Below are 27,547 nucleotides of genomic sequence, written 5' to 3' on the forward strand. Positions count from 1 at the left end.
GAGAAAAGACACTCAAGAAAAGTGAAGGTAGAGAAAGAGAATCCATTCCATTGTAGTCCATAATCACAAGCAATAACAATGCTCTCAATAAAGTGAGTAATGATGAAAAGATGTGGGATGGTTGATGACAATAGTCCATAAGGGCCACACGGAATTTTGATATTTACAAGAAAAATGTCCAACTAAGAAGCATCATTATCTTTATAAGAATCAAATGATGTTTGTAAGTATTTTGTATTCATGTCAATCATATAGAAAAAATATGTAATTGTTCTTCTCTAGTGGACATTGGATGAAGATATATCACATCTAAATGAGTCCCATCAGACAATTATAGTGTTGTTGATCATGCAACTAGTCACAAAGAATATTAAAGAATTTTCAAGATGCAAGGAAATGATACGATAAAATATGCTAGGATGTGGAAGAAATTAGCAAATGGAGACAACTCAAACTATTAGAAAATTTTAAAAATAGTGGCCATGTGTTGAACAATCTCATATTTATTTCATTTATTTGTTTTGGGAATGCATGATTATACAAGTTTTAGATGTTCTTTCAACAAACACATTGTGTGGAAAGCATTCTATGTGCTTATGAAATAGATAAATGCTATAAATCTAAGAATTTATATTCCAAGTTTATTTTTGATTCATAATGTCCCTTTCTTAGATTGTGCATAGATAGTTTTCTCATTCCTACTTTTTCTTTAAATTCTTCTAATTATCATAATTAAGTAAACTGATTAAACATTGTTCACATCTGTACTATCCATAATATGAGATAATACTAACATGGATAATATATGTATCTTCTTTTATTTTAATTTTGAATTCACATATCTTCTAGGTACCCATTGCACCTAGGAAATGTCTATCCAACCTGTAGAATTTAGTATTTTAATGATTTAATAAACAATTTTAAAAAATTTTGACATTGATTTTCTATTTTTATTTAATGAAGAAATTACAATAGAAGGAATCCAGTTGGCTAGTTAACCACTAGCTTGCACCCATATGTACAATCCATATAAAATAGAATCACATATAAAATAGAAAGGACTCGTAAGATGAGGAGGAATCACATATAAAATAGAAAGGACTCGTAAGATGAGGAGATATAGTAAGGAAATGTCTAGCCAAGGCTGTTAGGCAAAGCAACTTCAATAATTTGTGTACGACATGCAGGTAGTTAAGAAAATTAATAAGAAAAAATATCTATACCATGTTGTGTGAGCATTTATCTACATCTAACATCAGTTCAATGAACTCACTAATAGGGGAGAGGAACCAATAGTCATGAGGGGCAACTTCATCAACATGTAGCTGCTACATGGGATATCATAAAACCTTCATTTTTTTTAGAAATGTAAAATGGACATTGAATTACCTACAACTAAGGTTTGAAGTTGTGACTCTTCACACAACTCATTAAAATAGTGCACCTAGTGAGATGTGTCCAAAAATTGACTTTTTAAACATTCAACTAAAGTTTAATATAAAAATATCTAATAATTGAATTTAAAATTATCATTTGTTCTTAACAGAACATTGTATATTTATATAAAATGTAACATATATGTAACTTAAATCGACCAAATAGTTATTATTAATCATAAATATTTATTATATATAACTTTTATATATAACACAAAATGACAAATACTTCAACAAAATAAAATTATTTGTTTTTATAAAAATAACACATTATGATATAAAATACAACCTATAACCAACACAAAAGGACCATTAGTTGAACACTAAAAGTTTTTGACAATCTCACACATTTCACAAGAAAATATAATGCATTTATTAGTATTTGACTTTTATATTTGTGATGAGACATAGTATTGATATGATTTACTCTATGCATTTAAATTGCCACCCCAATAGTTGTACACATAAGAGTAGTATTTGTACACTAAGATATCAATGTTTATGTAATTGATCATATTATGTTTTGAGTGACACACATATATGAAATAGCTATGATATTTTATTTGAGACAAAAGGTTATTTATTTCACTCATTAATGAATTAATATATTTATTTTTTCTATAGCATTTATAAGTTTTCATGTGTTCAAGTATTGGTATATTTTTTATCGACATTTAGATTTTTTTATATTTAGAAATAGACCAATTAATTACAATATATAGTAAAAATGTGTTGGAAGATTGGACTCTATATTATTAGACCTCATTCAACTATTAGGTCCTCTTCCCTAACTCCATATAACTAGTCAAAATCTAGCCAAGTGGTAAAAATAATTATTTTGCCCACACTATTACGTATTATACACGGGTACGCAGGCTCTTAATTGACTTTGAATCCATGTAAATATCACTATGATTTTTATATATATTTCATTTACTTTTGTATCCTTTCCTGCACTCTGTTTCTATACCAATAACTGGAGAGCTTTCTTGTATTGTTTTAGAGGCGTGAGAAGCGAAAACACTAAAAAGAAATGGAAACTCTGGAATACACAGAAAGGTAAATCTGGATCAATTTGTCAGCTGGGTTTATGTATTTTTTCCCTCTTTCATAGGTGCATTTCAAGCTCAATTTTGCTTTCTAAGGAAAGAATTATTTAAACCTGTTGGAGATCTCTCTAAAGTTGTCCAATGCTTTTTGATATACACTGCTCGTTATGTTCCAACATGAGGATATTGACATTGGAAGGCGCGCGCGTCATGGTCCCTGTACTTTTCCTCCTCCACACCTTGCTTATTTCCCAAGCCCACACACATTTTGTCTTCAACCAATTTAGTGCGTCGAGCCTCCAATTATTCGGTAATGCTAGAGTGGAGTCCAATGCAATCTCCCTTACTCAACCACCTCCATATACTATTGGCCGCGCTTTCTATCCAATTCCTATGTGTATGAAAGATCTGACTTCAACTTTCTCTTTTAGCACAACTTTTGTGTTTAGTATTGTTCCTTCTCCTGCTTCACAATCTGGGTTTGGGATGGGGTTCATTATGACGCCCACCAAGTCTCCAGAGGGATTTTTGCCGGGTCTCTATCTTGGCTTGATTAGCAATTTATCAGACATGGGAGATGCCTCGAATCATCTGTTTGCAGTTGAGTTCGACACATACAAGAACTTGGAACTTGGGGATATCAACGACAATCACGTTGGTGTGGATCTCAGCGACCTCAGATCTGTGAACTCTACACCTGTAGGCTTCTGGATTAACAACACCCAATTCCACGAATTGGATCTCCGTAGTGGACATAATATTCAAGCTTGGATTGACTATGATCATCTTCAGAAGGAGCTCAAAGTCACCATTGCGGAAGCTGGTCTTGATCGCCCACAGAAACCTCTGTTACATATGAAAAATATATCCCTGTCCAACGTTTTTGAGCAAGAGATGTACGTTGGTTTCTCAGCGGCTTCGGGAACCATTTATGAAGAGAATCACATCCTGGCCTGGAGCTTTGCTACAAACGGAAGCTTTGCCCCGTCCCTAAATATGTCTTCTCTTCCATCCTTTGTACGCAGGAAATCAAGGACCTCAAACTCCAGATTAATAGTTGGCACCAGTACAGCTTGCGTTGTTCTGGTCCTGGTCCTTGTAGTTGTAGCAACCCTACTTGTGCGGTGGAAGCGATATAGGGACAAAGATCTTATTGAAGAATGGGAGATTGAGTATTGGCCTCACAGGTTTAAGTACAAAGACCTACATATTGCAACCAGGGGTTTCAGAGAGGAAGAGCTTTTGGGATCCAGGGGCTTCGGTAGGGTATACAAAGGAGTTCTTCTCACAACCGGCCTCCAAGTAGCGGTGAAATGTATCCTTCAAGAAACAGATGATGGGGTGAAGGAATTCGTAGCAGAAATCTCGAGTCTTGGTCGCCTTCAACATTGAAATCTTGTGCAGATCAGAGGTTTCTGCAGGCGGGCAAAGCAGCTGTTCATAGTTTATGACTACATGGCAAATGGTAGCCTGGACAAGATGATATTTGGAAACCCAAAGAAGATGCTAAAGTGGGATCAGAGGTACAGAGTGATGAGAGATGTAGCTGCAGGTTTGCTGTATCTTCACGACGAGTGGGAGCAATGCGTAGTGCACAGAGACATCAAGTCCAGCAATCTTCTGCTAGACTTAGAGCTGAATCGGAAGTTGGGAGATTTCGGGCTTGCTCGTCAGAACAAGCATAACGGAAACTTGCACACCACTCGCGTGGTAGGAACGCTGGGGTACATTGCACCGGAATTCGTAGAAACAGGAAAGGCGAGTCCCGCCACAGATGTGTTCAGTTTTGGTATATTTATGTTGGAGGTTGCATGCGGGAGGAGACCAGTTGATCTCTCCCTTCAATCTGATGGCATTGTTCTGGTTGACAGGGTGAGAGAGTTGTATGACAGAGGCAGTCTGATAGATGCAGCCGACCCAAATCTTGGTGGGCATTATGTTCAAGGTGAGATGGAAAGAGTGCTCAAACTGGGTCTGATCTGTTCTAATCCTCAGCCAGAAGGTAGGCTTATGATGAGACAAGTCCTCCAAATTCTTGAAGAAGAAGCTCCACTGCCAGGATTTGACTCTCCGTGTTCTTTGGATGTCTGCAGTTCTTTAAGAACACAACTGCCATATTCAAGTGGCGTTACAGACGATTTCATTTCCAAGTCAAACTCTGTGTCCGGTGGTGTCAATGTGTAACATCGATCTATTCATCAACTTTGGACTACTAATGGATGCAAGTATTTGTACAGAACAAGTATTTGTTTAGTATAGCTTTTAGCGTTAGAATATGTTTAATTACGTGAAATGTCGAAATACTCAGGGTTTATTTAAAGTATCGTTTATTTAAGTAGTCAACATCATTTACTTGACTTCACACTAAACTTTTATTTAATCTATCGTTTCCTTGACTTGATTGTTAATGTAACTATTACATTCTCCTCGTCGCCACATGTTAAACTCATGTTCTTATCGGATTCGAGCTAATGTCATGTACTTCCCACTACCACAATATAATTGTGTTCACTTATGCCTATGGCTTCATGTGAGAGAGAGGCACTACCCATGTAACCATGGACAACTTTGAATTTAAAAAGAGTTTTCATGTGGATTTTTCGAATATAACAAGAGCTCCGTGCGAGCAGGAGTCCCTGCCTATTGACATGAGACAAAGAAATGTGAATAATTTAGGGATAGTATATGGAACCTGTGAGCAGTTAATATATTCAAGAATGTGCAAAGGAGAGTATATATGTGATTTCAAATGTAGTCCAAAAATGTACGGTCTAATTTCACCTAGCTGGTATATGAATTGTTAGGAATATTAGCTTTAATGAACCAGAAAAGAAATTATGTTTGAAACTAATACTAAATTTAGATAGGAAAAGAATTTGTAGGAAAAACAAAAAGTCCGAAACTATATTTTGAAGAGTATCTTATACATGTCATTTTTAAAAAGACTGAGAAAACCTTTTATTCAAAATGTGAATGGAGAAGCTTGTTTTATTAAAAAATCTAGAAACAGTATGTTAGATGACAATATTCAGTTGACAGTCATGAATGGTAAAGATAATTGTCATAGAAAGACAACCATATGTATAAATGTAACTTATAAGTTAAACTTTATAAATATGTGAAGTTAAGATATCGTGGAAGTATCTCAAAATTTCGAAGAGGCAATGTCTCCAATTTCATATTTGTTTATCAAAATATATATTACAATGATAGTGACTGGATACCAAGTCAAACGCTAAACAATAAAGCCTAATCCAATCATCTCATTTTATGATGCCTACTAAAAGTTTTTGCAAATTTATGTTCCCAATTCAAATGTAGGATTCTTCGAAGACAGAACAGTAGCAGAGGGCAGCACAACTACATTAAAAAAATGGAGAAAATAATTTGTTAGAGTCATATGAAATATGGAAGCAATAAGACATTTCCTAATCCAATCATTCCTTCGATTATCTATTTCTTACCAACAGCGGGTTTTGAGATGAGGGATGGTTTAAAGCTAGCTGATTTAGACTGAGATTCAGATCAGTCCTATATAGATTTGAAATTACTTTTAAAGATAAATCCATTGCGTATAATAAAAAATAGAAATGAGAATACTCACCATCCCTTCCAGAAGCCATGTCCTCTATATTATGTCTCTAGTGGAGGTCCTCACTGTGGAAACTAGGCTATTTCAATGTCAGATTAACAATGTCAGAAGTGCGATGGACCTTCAGTTCCAAACTAGTGAATTGGACAATATCCAGCTAGAGGGTAACGCTGTTGTGGGTACCGAACCAGAGGATAACCCTGTGGTGGTGGAGGATAAGCCTGTGGATACATTGTTTACATTAAGAATTTATAAGGAAAAAAGCTTTTAGAAATATTAAGATTCAAAGAAATTTATGGATGAAAATTTTACAATCCATATTGGTTTAAATAAGATTGTTTCTAAATTTCTAACTAGATCTGTTTTTCAATCGATGAACCTAAACAATCTTATTGAATTTTTGAGAAAATTCAAATGACAATGGAAATGAAGAATACGTTGTGCAGGAGGAGCTCCAACATATTGATTCAATAGATCCCTTTGCTGTCAAACAGGTTTCAGTATTATAACCCTCATCTAACTTTAGGCTAAAGCATAAAATAGCTGTTTACCTTGGACAATTTTCTTGTTGAATTAGATCAGGCCTCAGAAGACCATTTTTGCCATCCATAGCAAAGTCACAAACCTATTTGTGAAGAATACATAATCTGATTCAGAGTAAGTGTTTATAACATTGAAGTAGTTGATGCAGAAAAGGAATTCGTAACTTAAAGATGAATTTTGGCAAAATAGAGAAGATAAGAGGAAATTGCTTTATTTTTTATACCTTTGAGAAAACATTTTCAAGTTTTCTAGTCCAATCACCCAAGGTTTGAATATGCACATTCAAATAATTGTCCTGTCAAGCTTATGTAATTGAGAAGGGATGTCTGTGAAGCTATCTTTATTAGCAATATGTGAAGAAAGAATTATACTGCTGCTTAATGAGTATGAATAAGGTATTAGATTAGCATTGAAACCATATTGCCTGGATAAAGTGCCATCTATACCAAGTGTAAATACTCTTTTAGTATTAGCAACAGAGATTCTCAGATGTTTGAAAACTAACATAGATCAAAGAACTGATCAAGTAATAACGATACATTGATCATTTTACCAGATTTGTTTCTTGAACTGAATGCTTCGACTATTAGGTCTATATCATATATTAACAAAATTGCAACAGACCAATTCAAAAAGATAGTAAGTCAACACAGCATAATTTTAAAATAAATTAAAAGTTGATCTGTTTCTAAGGCTGTATAAATTATGAGGAGGTCGACTGGAAATTCTGTACCTTTACAAGCATATTGTCATTTTTTTTATATGTTTTATAATCATAACTTGGCACTTGGTATTGTGTGCACAGTAATTGCTTACACTCCTCAAATATGCCTACAAACATGAAATTTGACAAATGTCAACATGTCTTGCATAAGAAGGGAAAAGAGCGAAGAAAAAGACTGAAATTATAACAAAAATACTGGAAGTGTTTAAGGAATTGCAGCCATGGCTTTCAAAAAATAATAAATCTAGTTCAACTTTGTGTGCGTCTTCATATATTACATCCATTGCATCGCCAACAGTAAGTCTAGTTTGCATAGGCAACTGAAAAACTCAAATAAAAGATGGTGGCTCTAAAAGTACTCTTGAAAAGCCAATTGCAGTAGTGTCAGGGATAACATCTGCTAAGGAGATTGAAATCTGGAGTCAATCAAAACAATCCAACATACTTCATTATTATGGCTACTTCCATGATCAGGTGTTCGTTGAACTTTACTTTTTGTGAAAACAAAGCCAGTGAGTTTTTACCATTGTAGTTATCCTCAAAGTAGTGTGGATACAAGCATAGGAGGAGTTTGACATGATCTATAGCCTAATTCATGAGACTTAGCACACCCTGTTTATAGCTAATTGAATGAGTATGCTCCCTATACAATTTAAAGTCGTAAATGATTATGTTGTGGATCGATACCCTCCATAAGCTTTGTAATCCCACCAAAATCCAACCTGTTTATATAGTGTTGCTCTTCAGTGTTTGGATGATTGTTTAGTGTAATTTAATTCTTTAAAGAGCAAAGCAATATAAATACTCCTTACAATTAACATTTCACTTCCCTTTTATTGACAAAAGCAGATATACCATGTCTTGAGTATGCTTCAAAGAGGAAACTGCACATAGAGCTTCAATGCTACAGAATCTTCAATGAGGAACACACTGCTAATTTACGTTAACATGGTCTTTAAGCATGCATGTGAACAATGAACTTGATGCCTACTAAAACTTTTTGACAATTTGCATTGTACAATATAAAACTATATTAATAAAATGATTTGTCTTGTGCACATACCTCACACCTGTGCACATCTACATCAAACTGAACCCTATAACTGTACCTAGTGAACTGGATTGGAGTCCATGGCTTTCTGTGAACAAACCAATGATAGTAAATAACTTATGCCTATTGAATTTGAAGAAATATTCATTATTCATATATGCATTCTCCAAATCTAGCCATATAGTTAATTGCTTTCAAACTTCAATGCATTAGCTAAATGATCAACAGGTGAACATAAACCATCAAATACATTCAATAATCTATTAATCTGTTTTTGTATTAGTCAAAGAATTTTTTCCCTTTTTAGAAATAGTTCCCCTTGCTTAGCATTATTGAAGCTGAAAATAAGCTTAAAATTATAGAAAACGTTTTTTCAAAAAAATTAGTTCAAGAAAATTACTTCAGTGACAGTAAGAAAGTATGGTGTAATCACTTCCTAGTGTAAAGAATAAAGTACCTAAATAGTGATTCCTGATCTAGAAGATACATGTTCAAGGCACAAAATTAGAATGGAAGATGTGGAAAAACAGATTGTAGTTCTAGTGTTTACCTTGATACTGCTCCAAAACTAGTAACTCGGTGCTTGGTAATGTCTCTGAACCTATAGTCAAAACTAAAATATATTGTTCAATATGACTCCAACATAAACTTATGGATGTTCCAATAAACACCCATTTTTATAGCTCTATAGATTAAAAATGTAGCTTTAATATCTATCTTAGTAATGAATCTATACTATCTTTCCCTATAATGGTTTCTAGTGCAGGCTCTAAAGCTAAGATATCAGCTTTCTCCGATAGCTGTCCTTCCATCATGTATTCAGGAGCCATATGTCCACTGTAGAAGGAAAAAGCTAATAGAATTCATTCAAAATTCTTCATGACAGTTGGAAACATCTATACTCATTTGTGATAAAAAAGTCCAATTGATAATTTTGGAAAACATTTAAATATATGATTAAAGTGTTTCTCCCTTATGTTAAACTGAAGCCAATTGTCATGGACTAATAAGGGATAACCAAGCTATAAAAAATATGTTTCACAGTCACGAATTTGTTCCCCTTCAGCAATTCAGTGCATCCTTGAGAAAGCATCATGACCAAATTCATCTACTTTCCTCATTTGTTCTAGTAATTGGGTTCCAAGCATATGGGGCAGGGTCACAGACATGTCAAAAATTTCTCATGAAGATATAGATTCTATCCCCACCACTTATTGGTGTCTTTGTACCTTATTAGATCTACTATAGGCTGGCAGAGTCATGTAAAATAACAAAAAAGGAAGATGAGTTAGTGTGCAAAGAATTCGGATTCAATTGTGTAAGAGCTATTTGCATCAGCATTTTGGCTCACACTCCACAATCCATCATCAGGATGAGAAAGCTTTAGAAGGAAATTAAATCTGAAAAGTATACAAAATCATAATTATGGACAGTGTAAATTTAATGTCTCAAGAAGAGTATTTTAATGAAGGTCAGAGCTTTCTCTTTGAATTAGGATCTAAGCCAACAGATACAAATAAATGAATTCCATTATCATCAACTTTGTGCCTTAATGTTGTAACAATTTCACTCTCTCATAACTTTGATACCTATCTTTTATTCAATTTAAGATCAATTTACTCGGATATTCATGTTCACTATATGTTTCTACTTTAATATAACATTTAATGTTCTAGTGAAGGAGAGTTAACCTTTTAAATTTGGTCCACTTTTAATAATATAATAATACCTTGGAGCATGGCACTGAAGAGGTTTACACAGAAGATAAATCTTTTGATGATATTACTTAGAAACTTATAATGCTCTACTTTCAATAAAAAAATATTCTGAAGTGATTGTAAATATTAATATATGATACAAAACTACTTGCATTGAAAAGCCCACTTTTAAAGTGTAAATTGATACCATCCTATGACAGCTCTTTCTTAGTTTTTAAAATAGAAATAACACGTAGCATCATCTATCTTCTTCACAAACTGAATCCTCAAGGTTTCCAAACCTTTCACATGCTTTGTATGTACCACCTAGGATAATGCCAATGTTTCCTGCAAAATGTAGTATACAATATAATTCAGAAAGATGAGACCATATTGTCAAATATGAAGCCAGTAATGACAGGAACATTTGATAAATGCCAAAACCATATAACATAGCACAGAACCACGAACTCTACAATCGTCTACCAGAGCACATGTCTATCAGCATATGGTCTCAAGCTCTACAATTGAGCATTCATCATTTGCCACTCCTCATCTATGATATGTTATATTTTCCTACCATATCAATCAATGACTAATGTTTGTTATTCAGCCGAAAACAATAACATTTTAGATAAATACCAAAACCATTTCATACAAGTTAGATCGATTGATACTTGCAGCCATCTCCTCCTGCACAACGTATTCTTCATTTCCTGTCATCTTTTTTGTATTTTAATTGACAGGAACATTTGACAAATACCAAAACCATGTTGTTTGGAGTTCCCATTATAACAACCTTAAATTTGGACCCCAAATCACTTCAGCACCTGCTCACTGCCTGGCCTCAAAATTCACTGAAATTCGTTTCACATTCCTCCCAGGCTTCACTGAAGGCAACCAGATTCACTCAAAATTCAACTAGGGTTCAAAAATACAAATTTACAAGGAATTCTAATGGTAACAGGTGAATTTGTAACAATTTCGAACCGGCTTCAAATGTAAGCGAATTGAATGTCAAAATTCTTGGCTTTTGAGCAAATATGGTAACTTAGTTTTTTATTGACACAATGTTTAAATTTGAGAAAGGTAGGAGATTTGTTGAGCTCTCCCATCCGAACAAAAATAAGCCCACAAGAGAAATCAACTGCTAGTGCATACTGGCTACAACATATCTTTTATCCATTTGTGTATGAGGAGCATCAATTCTAGACTTGTGCTAAGTTTTCTTAATTGTTGGCGTCACTTGAATTGGATTGTTCTTCATCTTGATATTCTTCTAATGCATCATCTACACTTGTTATGACCTGCTGACCAAGTTTTAAAGAAACAGGGATTTGATGACTTCTCCTGTCTGAACTATTGCTGTCATTGGTATGCAATAGCCACATAATTCCTTTATGATTATCAGAGGTGCGCAAATATCATAACAGTAATAGGTTCATACGTAAAGGATCCACATTAACTATTGCTGGTATTAAATTTTGAGTTCTTTACAACTATTAATTTGATTCATAAAATGTTTGTTAAAGAGTTGTGATTCTGCTAAAAGTTGGGCCACTTGTTGCAGAGAAACTTGAAAGACTAAGCTCATATGTTGCTCATCTGCCTAGGTTAGACCTAGATGATGTCAATGTTGACCTCATGGAGAAATTAAAATGACTACAGCTACCAAAGAACTTTTTTAGACATTAATAATTTTAATTCCATAATCCAAATAAATAACTGGAATGCCTTAAAAAGAAAACAGTGTAGTTTTCTGTAATAAATTACCTTGGAAGTTCATTAATTTTCTCGAAAAGTTAGGCATTTAGTCTTTTATATAACCCTGATCCTCGTCTTTTTAAAGTAAATCTCTCTCATGAAAGACATCAGATAAATAGATTATATTAGCACACATCATGTATTTTTTCTGGCAGAAAATTGTGTAGCTTTTTTGAAAACTTTGACATCTTTTTAGGAGAGCTAGGCCTGACATCTTCTTTAAATCCCTGTTTCTCATTAGCTTTTCAAAGAGAAAGAGCTTAGCCTTATAGAAAATCTCCCTCCCACAAAAGATATTAATTAAAGACAATATATTTCCACAATCTAACTTGATGATATACAATTGTTTTGATAGAAAACTGTGTAATGTTGTTCAGAAAACCATGTATAATGTTGTTCAGAAAACCATACATAGACTGGAAGCTATACTTCTGTTACATATAAACTTGATGTGATTATGTTTACTAATACAAAGAGAGGCCACTATGATTACGTGGGAATATTTCCAGGCTTGGATTTCTTGTGCTACTAGAAATTTTGCAATTATGACACATGATGCAAATTCCATAAAATGATCTTTGATTCAGACATCCAATGAGGCTCTTATTTTAATAAAATTTTGTAATCTATTACAGTAGATTACAGAATACTATGATAATAAGAGAAAGGATAGTGTTGGACTCCATGTAAGTTATCATAATCTCTAGTCATAGCTATGGATGTATTTGTTTCAACATTCTAGTTTCCATTCCATATGAAAACAACTTAAAAGTCAACAAAGATCAGCAAGATGGCTAGATTCTTGGTCAAGATAATAACTCGCTGACAATAAGTTTGACAATAACTTAAGGATGTGGCTCTTGTTCCCTTGGACTGCTTGGTCTTGCAGGAATCATTAAAATCTTTCATTCATTCATCCTGATGGATCATGGGTAATAAAAGTTGACACAATGAACCATTCTGAATTTACAAAGAGCACCTTGAAGCTTTTGACTACTATAACTCTTTGACATATATTTTAAGCCTGAGTGTTTGATTGAATTAGTATTATTGCCTTGACAGTAAATTAAGAAAAGACACAAGCAATCAAGAGACTAGGATGTCATTCAAATCACCCTCTTCATCCCCATTCGACACTCCTAGAATCAAGAGATCAAAACTACATTTGCACCATCCCCTTTGCCCCCATTAGAAGTTGTTGTAATCTCCTTAGAATAAAAGATGATTGAGAATTTATTTTAGCAGATTCAGACACATTTATAAAACTTTACACGTTTTAACAATAGTTCCAGAAAGGCTCTGGCACTAGAACTCAACTTTCCAGAAAAATTCAAAACTGTTTCGAATATTAGAGTTCCAGAAAAAACTAAGCTAAACCATATCTAAAAGAATTCAATTTCCCATCATTTTCAGCTTCAGATGCTAGTTTTACAAAGTTTTTTAAATACCGGTTCTAGTTCTTAAGTCAGTGTTCTTGAAACACATTTCTGAATGATGGTTTTAATGCCACTGAGGTCTCCATTATAGGCAATTTTGTTTTGTTGTTGGTTTTTGTCATTTTCTAAGCAAACTTGAGCAATAAATATTGTACCAACTATCAATAAATGCAAATCCATATGCACAACAGGTTATGTATCAAAAGCCACATTTAGGCATCCAAAACATGTTTGCCCATTGTAATGCATTCTTATGTGATATTGTAATAAAATACATATTAGCTTTTATGCTTGATGATTGGAGTTTCTGATCTCTCAACTAAAGAAGGCATGTTTTCCCAAACTAGTTGCAATTTGATTATGAGTCCCACTTGATTGTCCCATCCAACATTGTTCCTTGGGGCTAGTCTTAAGTTTCATCGAGCATTGCAAGATAGAGTTTGGAGGATCAACAATCAGCTCTAAAAAACTAAATCAGATAATATTTTGCTATATCATATAAAACAGCATAGTCCTTTCATAGTTTTCATTATTTGTCATACCAGTAGATCAGAGGCATGTTAGGCAGCAAGGCGATAATATAAACTATCAGCAAGAGTACATTTAATCTAGTATATGAGGTAACCAATTTAATACTATGAAGTGATTCAGGATAGATCTAATTATCGCTAACTGAATTGTATCAAGTTTCAACAAATGGATTTTTAATGTTGAACTGGTCTTAAAGTATCCTTTTTTTTTTCTGCATTATGATATTTGTTCTCTTTTGTGTGAATGTTGTTTCTTACCATTTCTTACAAAGCAATGATCAAGGAAAAATTATTTAAGGGTGACTATTAATTTGTTCAGTTTGATGAAAAAAAAATTTACAGGATGTTGGCATACACTCTAAACAAATAGTCTACTATTAATCTAATCATCTTCATAAAGAAAAAGAAATCATAAATTTTATAAATATCCATAGATGATCAAAATTAGGTCTATGGCACTTCAGAATACACTACTTCATACAAGTTAGATCGATTGATACTTGCAGCCCTGAGTTTGATCTTCATATCTATATTCTTCTTTGGGTAAAACACATGAGAACAACAAAAACAAAGAAGAATCCTAACATTTAGTATGAGAACCACAAATTTATACTTTTACATCCATTACTATCACAGACCAGCACTAAGCTCCAAACTCATAGCCTCCTTTCAAAATAGGCCAATTCACTAGCTTGGAATTGAAGGTCTTAGGACTTGATACAATTCTACAAAAGACCACAGAGTAGGGAAAAATACAATACCCACATGGATAGTAAAGGCATCTGCTCAAGAAAATAAAACAAAAGAAATGATGTTGGAAACTAATACTAAATTTAAGGAAAGTCGGAAACTATATTTTGAATAGAGTATCTTATACATGTCATTTTTTAAAATGTTGTACTTTGAAGACTGAGAAAACTTTTTATTGAAAATATGAATGGAGAAGCTTTTTCTATTAGCAAATCTAGAAACAGTGTGTGAGATCACAACATTTAGTTGACAGTCATGAATGGTAAAGACAACTATGATAGAGAGACAACCATAAAACTGTATAAATTGAGACATTTCATTAACCACCTAAGAAACTCAAAAAGTTAACAGAAGATTCTATAGGAAAAGCTGAGGGCTGATTACGAACACATCACAACTTTAGGAAATTATTCAATTGTAAAGATCTGGCCCATGGAGATTCTCTTTACAACCTGTTTCCATACACTATAGAAATTGTTTAGTATTCAAGGAATTAAAAGAAAACGCAGCAAGATGAACTGGCCTGTATCATCTCTTCTACTTCATCCTTCCATGGTGGATCATTGTGAGGGCTAGGAAAATGTTTGTTGATGTCACTATTTGAATCAGTACTGAAAAAATCACAGGCCCATCAAGAACAAATCATAAATTTAAAAAAGGAACAGGTATTGATTCGGGAAGTACTGAAAAGAGTCAAAATAATTATACTATCCCAATACAAAGTTTTTGATCAACACAGAAAATATCCCTTGATTCTTTGAGAAGAGCATTCAACTAGCTTTTTGGATAGGATAAATGAATCCTACTTGAAAACCAAAAGAATAGCAATATATAGTCGATCTACAGTCATTTGGTCATTTTCTGCAGCAAAACAATCAAAAATGCGGTCCATGATCTTCCTGAGCTGTCGCTGCTGAAATTCTTTCCCTGCAATTTATGGATTTAGTATTAACAAAATACATTAAAAAAAGGCATACAGTTTCTATTCTCTATTAATTCAAAATTGGGGCTAACTACACTTTTTAAGCAAGAATGGCTTGCGATTCAAATGCTAACCAGCATTTAGTAAGACACCCGAGTTTAAAGACTAGCTAAAAGAGACAAAGGAATAAAACAATGTCGGTGTCCTCAAATAACCAAATTTTATCTGATTATAGCTAGCTTATCATAAACGAAAGAAGAGTTCAATCCAATCCTGAATAGCTAGCTACAATAGAAAAAGAAGAAAGAAGAAACTATTAGCACCCAGGCCATACGTGAATGTGCTAAGGTAGCTAGCTTAAAACTTACAACCATTAGATCATGTTCAAGCATCGGTCATGCTACCAATATTTGAAAAAAACTCCACCAGCTTAAGACATGTACTATTGGCAGAAGGTCAAGCAATTTGAGTGAGGAAATTGCATCTAATCCCAAGAACCTTCCTGAGCAAAGGCACTAGAATTTCAGAATTAAGCAGGTTATGGGTCAATTGAGTATCGTTCAAGGCCTTCCTATGTATTTATCTCCCTTGTGGTATATGAAGAGTGTGTGATAAAAAATATTTCCAGCAACAACTCATGGAGAGAAAGGCGCACTATTATAAAATATTTCCAGCAACAACAACATTTATAAAACTTTACACGTTTTAACAATAGTTCCAGAAAGGCTCCGGAACTAGAACTCAACTTTCCAGAAAAATTCAAAACTGTTTTGAATATTAGAGTTCCAGAAAAAACTAAGCTAAACCATATCTAAAAGAATTCAATTTCCCATCATTTTCAGCTTCAGATGGTAGTTTTACAAAGTTTTTTAAATACCGGTTCTAGTTCTTAAGTCAGTGTTCTTGAAACACATTTCTGAATGATGGTTTTAATGCCACTGAGGTCTCCATTATAGGCAATTTTGTTCTGTTGTTGGTTTTTGTCATTTTCTAAGCAAACTTGAGCAATAAATACTGTACCAACTATCAATAAATGCAAATCCATATGCACAACAGGTTATGTATCAATAGCCACATTCAGGCATCCAAAACATGTTTTCCCATTGTAATGCATTCTTATGTGATTTTGTACTGAAATACATATTAGCTTTTATGCTTGATGATTGGAGTTTCTGATCTCTCAACTGAAGAAGGCATGTTTTCCCAAACTAGCTGCAATTTGATTATGAGTCCCACTTGATTGTCCCATCCAACGTTGTTCCTTGGGGCTAGTCTTAAGTTTCATCGAGCATTGCAAGATAGAGTTTGGAGCATCAACAATCAGCTTTAAAAAACTAACTCAGATAATATTTTGCTATATCATATAAAACAGCATAGTCCTTTCATAGTTTTCATTATTTGTCATACCAGTAGATCATAGGTATGTTAGGCAGCAAGGCGATAATATAAACTATCAGCAAGAGTACATTTAATCTAGTATATGAGGTAACCAATTTAATACTATGAAGTGATTTCGGATAGATCTAATTATCGCTAACTGAATTGTATCAAGTTTCAACAAATGGATTTTTAATGTTGAACTGGTCTCAAAGTATCCTTTTTTTTTTTCTGCATTATGATATTTTTTTTCTTTTGTGTGAATGTTTTTTCTTACCATTTCTTACAAAGCAATGATCAAGGAAAAATGATTTAAGGGTGACTATTAATTTGTTCAGTTTGATGAAAAAAAATTTTACAGGCTGTTGGCATACACTCTAAACAAATAGTTTACTATTAATCTAATCATCTTCATAAAGAAAAAGAAATCATAAATTTTATAAATATCCATAGATGATCAAAAGCAGGTCTATGGCACTTCAGAATACACTACTTCATACAAGTTAGATCGATTGATACTTGAAGCCCTGAGTTTGATCTTCATATCTATATTCTTCTTTGGGTAAAACACATGAGAACAACAAAAACAAAGAAGAATCCTAACATTTAGTATGAGAACCACAAATTTATACTTTTACATCCATTGCTATCACAGACCAGCACTAAGCTCCAAACTCATAGCCTCCTTTCAAAATAGGCCAATTCACTAGCTTGGAATTGAAGGTCTTAGGACTTGATACAATTCTACAGAAGACCACAGAGTAGGGAAAAATACAATACCCACATGGACAGCAAAGACATCTGCTCAAGAAAATAAAACAAAAGAAATGATGTTGGAAACTAATACTAAATTTAAGGAAAGTTGGAAACTATATTTTGAATAGAGTATCTTATACATGTCATTTTTTAAAGTGTTGTACTTTGAAGACTGAGAAAACTTTTTATTGAAAATATGAATGGAGAAGCTTGTTTTATTAGCAAATCTAGAAACAGTATGTGAGATGACAACATTCAGTTGACAGTCATGAATGGTAAAGACAACTATGATAGAGAGACAACCATAAAACTGTATAAATTGAGACATTTCATTAACAACCTAAGAAACTCAAAAAGTTAACAGAAGTTTCTATAGGAAAAGCTGAGGGCTGATTACGAACACATCACAACTTTAGGAAATTATTTAATTGTAAAGATCTGGCCCATGGAGATTCTCTTTACAACCTGTTCCCATACACTATAGAAACTGTTTAGTATTCAAGGAATTAAAAGAAAACACAGCAAGATGAACTAACCTGTATCATCTCTTCTACTTCATCCTTTGATGGTGGATCATTGTGAGGGCCAAGAAAATGTTTGTTGATGTCACTATTTAAATCAGTACCAAAAAAATCACAGGCCCATCAAGAACAAATCATAAATTTAAAAAAGGAACAGGTATTGATTCAGGAAGTACTGAAAAGAGTCAAAATAATTATACTATCCCAATAAAAAGTTTTTGATCAACACAGAAAATATCCCTTGATTCTCTGAGAAGAGTATTCAACTAGCTTTTCGGATAGGATAAATGAATCCTACTTGAAAACCAAAAGAACAACAATATATAGTTGATCTATAGTCATTTGGTCATTTTCTGCAGCAAAACAATCAAAAATGTGGTCCATGATCTTCCTGAGCTGTCGCTGCTGAAATTCTTTCCCTGCAATTTATGGATTTAGTATTAACAAAATACATTAAAAAAAAGGCATACATTTTCTATTCTCTATTAATTCAGAATTGGGGCTAACTACACTTTTTAAACAAGAATGTCTTGCGATTCAAATGCTAACCAGTATTTAGTAAGACACTCGAGTTTAAAGACTAGCTAAAAGAGACAAAGGAATAAAACAATGTCGGTGTCCTCAAATAACCAAATTTTATCTGATTATAGCTAGCTTACCATAAACGAAAGAAGAGTTCAATCCAATCCTGAATAGCTAGCTACAATAGAAAAAGAAGAAAGAAGAAACTATTAGCACCCAGGCCATACGTGAATGTGCTAAGGTAGCTAGATTAAAACTTACAACCATTAGATCATGTTCAAGCATCGGTCATGCTACCAATATTTGAAAAAAACTCCACCAGCTTAAGACTTGTAATATTGGTAGAAGGTCAAGCAATTTGAGTGAGGAAATTGCATCTAATCCCAAGAACCTCCCTGAGCAAAGGCAATAGAATTTCAGAATTAAGCAGGTTATGGGTCAATTGAGTATCGTTCAAGGCCTTCCTATGTATTTATCTCCCTTGTGGTATATGAAGAGTGTGTGATAAAAAATATTTCCAGCAACAACTCATGGAGAGAAAGGCGCACCATGCTATGGGACATACTGAGTTGGTCATTTCAATTTGTGATACAGGAACCAGCAAGAAGGTTTGACAATTGAGTAGTAGAATTCCAGACACAGATCTTGTATTGGGTCCATTTCCCTTTAAGGAAAAACCCCCATTTCATAGCAAGCTCTGAGAAAGACATCCCAAATAAACCTAATCCTGGTAAATCTCAAGATTTTTCATGGATAGACCTTGATTTGGTTTAAAATCGTCAGACTCGAAAAAGGTAAACTACCATTTGGCTTACCTTCAAAACGAAATAGCTCACGAGAAATTTAATTAGGTAAACATGAAATTCTAACCTACTGTATGAATGCTACCAGAATCCAAACCCTGACCTCCTCACTGCATGAAATGTACAGAAGCCACCAAAAATAATGAGAAATACCAGGAAAATTTACCTTTCGCTTCCTCTCCACAGACGGAGACAAAACACTGAAAATCACCACTGAATGCTCTAGAACTGGCAACCATCAATTAAAGACACATCAAATATTTAACCCGCTGCATCCACAGAAGCCAGGCCGATGATTTAATGGCCTAGTTAAACCCTGTCCTCTGCACAAGCGTGATAGCTCTTCTGCCCTCCTACATGCACACGAAGACGGCACCTGTTCTGGCCTGAAAATTTGGCCCCATCTCTTTACTGCACCCTTTTTTTTTTCCCTTAATTTTCAACACAGAAAAATAATTAAACCACTGGAAAAAATCAACTGTCCAATAGAAAAAAAGAAAATAATCCACAAAAATTGGAAATAAGGCATATGAACAGTCTAAACTATATAATATGTTATATTTTCTTGCCATAACAATCGACGGCTAATGTTCTTAATCAAGCCGAAAACAATAGTCTCTGCCTTTTTAAAGGCCGAGACTAATAATTGAAAAAACATTAACATACCAAATTTTTACAATTAATAAAAATTCAAAGTAGTAGTTGAGGTTTTGATTAAATTTTGAGTATTAATAATTAAGAGGCTTAAAGTATTATTTTCATTCTTGAAGCTTCTTTACATTGTTCATTGTACAAGTTCAATCAATATTTATGTTGGACTAATTCAATGGAAATTCAATTTTTAGGGAAAGGAACCAACAGTTGAGTGGGGTTCAATAGTCAATTACCCTCTTGTGAATATATAATAAAATCTTGTAACACATTTTACTATATATTGGAATTAATTGATCTATTTGTAAATTAAAAAAATTAAACGATGATTAAAAATAGACCGATACTTGAACACATGAAAACTTATAAATGTTATAGAAAATAAATAAATTCATTAATAAGTGAAATAAACTTTTTGTCTCAAACAAAATATCATAGCTATCTAATATATGTGTGCCACTTATAAAGTAATATGCTCACTTAATAAAATAAGATGCTCACTTAAATAAACATTGATATCTTAGTCTATAAATACTATTCTTATGTGTACAATTATTGGGATAGAAATGTATATGCATAGAGTAAATCATATTAATAATAGTGTCTCATCACAAATATAAAAGATGAATACTAATAAATGTCTTGTATTTTCCTATAAATTTGTGCGATTGTCAAATAAATTTAGTGTTCAGCTACTTGTCCCTTTGTGTTGGATATAGGTTGTATTTTATATAATAATGTGTTATTTTTATAACAACAATTTTTTTAATTTTAATTTTTTGTGTTGAAGTATTTGTCCTTGTGTTTAATATAAAAGTTATATATAACAAATATTTATGATTAGTAATAACTATTTGGTCCATTTAAGTTGCATATATGTTACATTTCATATAGTTATACAATATATTATTAACAACAAATGATATTTTAAAATTAAATTATTAGAGATTTTTAAATTGAGCTTTGGTCAAATGTTTAAAAAGTCATTTCTAGGACACATTTTAGTAGGTGTTCTATTTAACGAGTTGTATGATGAGTCACACCTTCAAACATTAGTTGTAGGTAGTTCAATGTCCATTTTACATTTCTAGAAAAAAAAAAAAAAAAAAAAAAAAAAAGGTCTTACAATATCCCATGTAGCGGCTACATGTTGACAAAGTTGGCCCTCATGACTGCTAGTCCTTGTCTCCTATATAATTGATACAAAAATTCTAGTGGGTATGTTGATTGGGATATCCCAAAGGTGCAAATATTTAGGATTTCTTTGTAGTAACATCAAAGTTTAATTAGAGCTCACCATTAGAGAAGTAGGTTCAATTCTATTTTTTCCTCTTTTAAAATTCAAAACTCAAATTCACTATCAACTATCTATTTTTGCATAAATTAAATAAAAACTAGGAAGTTTACGTTGGTGTGCAATGGATACACCATAGAATTCATGGAGAGTCAAATAAGAAATGTTTGGCTTATAATATTTGAATATATTTTTCTACTACATGAGATCAATTGATAAGAAATTCAACCATTTTTCGTGTGCAATTAAGATCTCATTGGATAAGTGATAACTTCAAATGAACTATTCAACAGTTATATGTATTCAAACAAGACTATTATTACAAAACCCTGAAAGCTAAAAGATGACTAGGATCCAAATGAGTTAGTGTAGAAACTTCAAATTTACTATCAATTGTATAACATTTTTCATAAATTGATTAAAACTAGCGATTGTACCTTATTGTGCAATGGATATGCCAAAGATGTGTACAAATTCAATTGAGAAAAATAATTTATTTATGTTTTTTCATCTATTTTTATGGTACATAAGGTCAATTGATAAGAAACTTAGCCATTTTTTTATGCAACGAGAGTTTCACTAGAGAACTTATTATTTTAAATCATCCATGCAACTACTTACAAGGATATAAAAAATACTAAGTTCAAAATATTTGAAACAAAAATATGACTATACCCTATATTATTAAGTATAGAAACTCCAAACCTACTATCAATTCTATGACTTTTCAATAAATTAATTAAAACTTGCAATTTTACCATGGTTTGCAATCGATATATTGAAGAGGTGTGGAAAGCTAGTTGAGAAAAAAATTGCCCTATTTTTGCATATATTTTTGTAGTGGATCAAATCATTTGATAAGAAACTCAACTAATTCTCGTCATGTGCAACCAAGGTCTTAATAGAGAAGTGATAGTTTCAAATCAGCTATGCAACTAATAATAAGATAGAGACTAAAGAAAATATTTGAAGATGAAAGAGAAATCAACTCTAGTTAAAAAGTGTAGAAACTTTGAATTCACTATAAAATATCTTGTTTATCGTAAAATAATTAAAACTAGAAAGCATACCTTGGTGTGCAATGTATTGGTAAATGTACTAGAGTCCTCATTAGAACTTTGAGTTTGTTCATGCTTGGGTGCTCTACAAGTGAAAAAAAGGGGGTAGATTAATGTCTTAACTATGGAAAAAGGCTTTTATTTCTTGTATCTTCTCATGCATATTCTCTTTTTATTCTTGCTGGAGGGACTTCAACAATTGCTCAATCACACACTTAGAAAATGAGAACCAAGATTTTCTTCCCTTGACTTGCTTCACAATTTACTGCTTGGCTTACCTTTAGAATTTTGCGATGAGGAGAATTTTTGAGGTGTAGCAACCTAATTTGGGGATTTGTTATCTATGGATTCCATGATGCCTATAAGGAAGATGTCAGTTTATGCTTGCATTTTTGTCAATATTAAATAATTGGCTGATTTACTATGGAATGTTTTTATTAATTCTAAACTTGAGGCTTGGTCACAAACCATTGAGTTGAAATCTATCCCCTTTTCTGATTTTCATTGTAGAAAACAAGCTCATTGGGCTGAAGATTGTCCTATGAAATAAGAAAAAATTGAAGATATCCAAGAAGGTCTAGAGAAAAAGGAAACTAAACATCTAACTAATGTTGAGGGAAATCAATTGGAAGCTAAAGGATCAAAGGGAGACTTCAATAGTAATAAGGCAGTTTCACAAGTTGAGATTAGTAGTTTGAATGATAATGAGGAAGATGTTCATCCTATGACTAAATAATTCAATAAAATGACCAACATGATGTCTGGTGAGCAAGAGGAGCCCTGAAGTTTAAAGAGAGATCATATTGAGAAGCACACATGGTTGATCATTGAGGATCCACAAACATAAGAATTAGTTGGAGAGTCAAGAACTAATTTAATGATAAATCTATTAATTTGTTTAGGTGATCATTAAGAGGATTCTCTTGAGAAAAGGATTTTTGAATATGATGATAATCAATCTCATTAGGAAAGAGACGATACAAAAATAGATAAGGATAGTACAACTAATGGTGATTGGTCATTTTCTCAAATCCAATAGGGGGAAAATGATGCTCCTTTCAAAAATAAATTAAGATCTCTCTTTTCTTATCAATAGATAGCTAAACAATTATGCCAATTTTAAATACAATAACTTTTAGTTGAAATAAGGTAATTATAAAATTATATTTGTAGTTAAATGAGCCTAATTTATATCTAAGAAATCAATACTAAATCGATAGTAATGAAGTTTGTCATTAATGTTTTCATTGGATCATTAGTTTCTCATAAATAAATGATAAAACCTTTATATAAATATATGGAGATAAATACAAACAAAGATACAAATTTAAGTAAATATAGATATGAGTGCAATGGAGATGGAGATGGAGATGGAACATTATTTCATGAATTTAAGAAGTCTCCATAGTCATCATTCCCATGACAATAAGACAATTTACAAACTAAAAATTATTAGTTATAATCAAGAGATCATGTTTTCTTCTTTTTCTTTGGGAGATAGGAGGACCAATCTGATAAGTGCAATTGAGAAGAAGGGACAACAAAATATCCAACAAAGCACTAGAAAATATGAGCATACCAACTCCTACTTCAAATGGTCCAACTCTTATTCAAAAGTTTCAAAATGTAGGCCTTACTGAAGAAGACATGGTTACGTTATTAGGTATAAAAGATATTCTTAGAATGACAGATTTAATATGAAGTTGTGAACTATCAATGCCTAATACTTGTAAAACAATAAGTTTTGTAATAGGAGAATTTAAATCAGTGCATCAATATGCCATTTCACTTATCAATATGTAATTTCAGATTTTAAGAGCTAATAGAAAGATGAGTTGACATACTTGTGCTTTAAAGTACATGAATTTCTTCAAACTACAAGTTTATCATTTCTCATATTTTTATTCAAAAAATATTTTACTTTGCACTTTCCTATTTATTCAAAAGTACTTCATTGTGTTGGATAATATACCATTCAAGGTTGCTAAGCATTTGTTTCATGAAATTCCATCTAATTACTTTTTGAATGAATAATATTGTTTGTGAATTTAATTCATTTCATTATTTTTTCAGTCATTTCTTAGACTTCTTATTCATGAAATGTAAATTGATATTTGGATGGAACATTTCTTTTTTACTGTAATATTTATTTGAACATAATTAGAGTATTTATTATTTAAAAAATAGGGTTTTATAATTTTCTTTTGCTAGGGATACATGAATGTGGATAGAAAAACCTTGTAGCATCATTTCTTGTTCAAAATGTGGAATATCTTCTAATACCAAACACTTTTTATTTTGTATTGTATAGTCAACCTTTGAATTTTGTGCTCTTGAAGTGTATTTATAGGATATCCATAGTTTCTGGATGCTCTTACCATATATTAGAGATTGTTGCATATCCATCTTTAATAGAACTCACGTCTAAGGTAAGTTTGTGTTAACTTGTTTCCTATTATTTATTGGGTTCTACTTACCTTGGTTCATGTTCTATTGAAAATATATGTAACTATTATGAACTCTACTCATAACTATTCATGATCTTTTTAAAAAGTTGTGCATTTTAGTTACATCAAGTTCTATTAGAGTCTTGACCAGATGAGGTCATTCAGTTCAATTTTTGCAACATCCATGTGGGTCATATTAAATAAATGGGTTGAAGCAAATACCTTTTTTTTTTTTTTGCTCTTTTACTATTTCCTTCTATTTCTAATAATATTATTTCAAAGTTTCAACTTGTAGTTTTTGACAATGTTAGGCTTCTCTTATATAGAAGTGTAGTTATTTTATATATTGTATTGGCATCAATAGTAGTATGCCTTTATATTCATTCATTTGTCTCAAATTAATTATCATTTTCATCTTTCTCTTTGTTTTCAGTTTAAATATACCATAAAATCATCTACAATATATTTTAAATTGAAATCTTGGAAGATTTGTTGGATCCAAGTTTGAAAAAGGGTTGTTTAATTAAAATCATCTTTTCCCCGATACATGTTATCATTGCATAATGTTAAAAATCTACATGCATTGATAGTTAATGTGCATTTTAGTTTTTTTTCCAACAAAGGGAATTTTCTAGGACAACCTCTTCAAATAGGTGCAATCTATCAACTTGAATGCTTTTGGTTTGGTTTTTGAATGATATATAGCCACGACCACAAGTATTTGTTATATATATTCACAAGAATATTTATTTGAAATTCAACAATGATCAAATTAGTTGAATATGCATTATTTGCACACTTTCAAAGTTTATTTCAATGAATTAGCTTCATTGTTAGTTATTACATTTAAATATCCAATTTTGTTCATAAAATTTACATGCAATTTGAACTATAGATAGTACATGTCGACCTCATTCATGAAAATCCTACTCTTCCTATTTCTATAGGGACATTGAAGCTTAGTACAATCATTAAGAAAATTGCATCTACTTCAAAATCCATTTGCCAAGAAATTAGATCTATGACATTTTTCAAAAGCCTTCCATTGTTAGATTTATTTGCTAATTATACTATTGGCTAATTTCGCCCTTTCGCCAAAGTTGGAATATTTGAATTTAAATAGTATAACGGTCACATGTATTTGAATATTCAAATTAGGGTAGACAAAATAAATCTTTTAAACCTTAGGTTATATCTTTTCCTAAATAATGCACAATTGAATTTCTTTACATGCCCATGTTTTATCCACTGTCAAATCAAGAAGGATCGAGGGTCATCAGTTTATAACTATAAGAAACTACAGTCTCTTTTGTCATAGTGACAAAGCAATGTCATGTGACATGTCTAGAGTGGGCCTTCTTTTTTACAACTATTAGAGTTGTCAAACCAGAGTCCAATTGTCAGTTCTTGATTCAGTCTTGCATTGTGGGTCTTTTTCCTTTTGTGGGTCGTGGGTGAGGTGGATTAGTGTCAGACAAATTAGCAAAAGGCTACATTCTCAATGGTTGGAGGTACTAACAAGGTCACAATATTGCAATGAAGGCATGAACTAGAGTTGCAGGCTATATCGAGTGGGAAAGTTGCATAAAATAATATTATGTTTTTTAGATTGTTAAATGTGATTTTAAAATGAAATGAGATTCAGTCATTGTTTATATAGAGTACATGTATTATTTTTTAATATAATATAAATATTGTATAGATTTTAAATTGAAATAATTTGAGTTTTTTCAAAAATATGTGTTGTTGAATTTCAAATTTTATAATTTTGATTACTATATATTGAATTAAGAAAAAGTGACATGTTTTTTCAAAAAAAAGTTTACTCTTGCATATTTGGATCCTTGCCCTTATCAAAATGTATTTATCAAGAAAAATATTTATGAAAAACCATAGTAGTAAACAACCAGGGTTAAATTGTAAAGAAAAGTGTCCATAAAAACTACAATGGTAAAATATTTAGTTAAAATAGTCAATATATTACAGCAACTACAAAAAATGAGAGTGAATACTTTTGTGTTATAAAATTTCTAAAATACCCTAAAACACATAATAGTTCCATAAATCTATGATTTAATAATTGTTTTAAAACTTTGTAAAATATTTTTCTATATGTCATCATCTAATTATTATGGCATATTTTAGCTTTTTTTTTTTGGTGTGTGTGTGTGTGTGTGTAATCATTGAATGTATGCTAATAATTCTTTTAGAAATTATATTAAAGGCTCAAACACAATAATTTGAAAATAAAATTGAACCATTTTGGATGTCAATTCCACATGTTTAAAATGTTAAATATATGTGCGATATACATAGTAATAAATTATAATTATAAATTCTATTTCTCCTTGTCCCCTTTTATCTATTACATAAAATAAGCATGTTAGTGTTAGAGCCTAATTATCTTTTCAACCATGTTTGGATCTCCATGAACATGTATTAAACAAAAAGGCTAAACTTTTTAAAGTTTAGGACTTTTTTTTGACTACTCATTGTTCAAATCAAAGATCATTAGATCAATGACTACAATTTTAAACAAAACAAAGATCAATAGATAAAATAAAATGGAAGTAAATTGATAGTGAACCTTCCATATTAATAATCCTAAATTCTCTATTACTTTA

General features: G+C 32.1%; 1 pseudogene; it reads left to right on the plus strand.

The window, feature by feature from the left end:
* The first annotated feature begins 2,869 nt into the window (after positions 1-2,869).
* Positions 2,870-4,828, plus strand: LOC149549345 (L-type lectin-domain containing receptor kinase IV.3 pseudogene; annotated as a pseudogene).
* Positions 4,829-27,547: the final 22,719 nt, after the last annotated feature.

The sequence above is a fragment of the Cupressus sempervirens genome, chromosome 7 (genome assembly GCF_028749045.1).
Source record: "Cupressus sempervirens isolate cs-2001-9-10 chromosome 7, ASM2874904v1, whole genome shotgun sequence".
In the NCBI taxonomy this organism is placed as follows: Eukaryota; Viridiplantae; Streptophyta; class Pinopsida; order Cupressales; family Cupressaceae; genus Cupressus; species Cupressus sempervirens.